Source organism: Volvox carteri (assembly GCF_000143455.1).
Source record: "Volvox carteri f. nagariensis unplaced genomic scaffold VOLCAscaffold_72, whole genome shotgun sequence".
Lineage (NCBI taxonomy): Eukaryota > Viridiplantae > Chlorophyta > Chlorophyceae > Chlamydomonadales > Volvocaceae > Volvox > Volvox carteri.
The window spans coordinates 187,618-188,423 of NW_003307615.1; positions in this window are offsets into that span (position 1 = coordinate 187,618).

Consider the following 806-nt stretch of genomic DNA (forward strand, 5'->3'; position numbering starts at 1 on the left):
TCCGTCTCTCCCTCCCAAGGCGCCACTGCCGCTGCCACCGCCGGCGCCACCACCACCGCCGTCGTCGTCGTCGTCATCGCCGCTGCTGCCGCCAGCGACAGCGGCAGCCGCACGCCTAACACCATCTCGTGGATACGTACGCCAGTACGACATCGGTGGGTAGCGCCACCCCACTTCTTCATCCTGCCGGAGCCCCGGCCAGCGCTCGCCATCTGCTGACGGTAGATAGCGGTTTCGGAGCTCCTCCAGGAAGTCCAAAACTTGGTCTCGGGACAGGCGGCGCTCCGCCAAATCGTCCTGGAAGGCCTCTAGCTCGCTCTGCATGTGCATGCGCATTTTTAAGATAAAAGTCAGGTCAGCACGTTCACGTCGTGCAACCCGTCGTGACATGCTGGACAGTGTCCATGCCGTGGGTAAGCTTCGTGGTGGTGGTGGCAGCAGTAGCAGCTTGGCATCACGGTGGTGGTGATATGGGGCGGGGGGCGGGGGGGGGGGCAGCACTGAGTACCAGTAACCCCCGTCGTCGCTCCCCCAGCCTCTGCAACGACCGCCAACGGCAAACGGATTTTCCCTTGCATCGCGTCCAATGCATCGCGTCCGGGCGCCCAGTTGTGTTTTTCTTTCCCCCCTCCCTCGGCTTCCTCCGCACGTTTTGTGTTTTTCCCCCGCCCCCGGGCCCCCGGTCACCTGCAGCTTCCGGACTGCGGGCAGCATCTCCCTCCGAGCCAAATCGCCGACACGTTTAGTCTCCTTGGGTTGAGTCGGGTCGGGTCGGGTTGGGTTGGGGAAATGCTGTATTGGGTTGG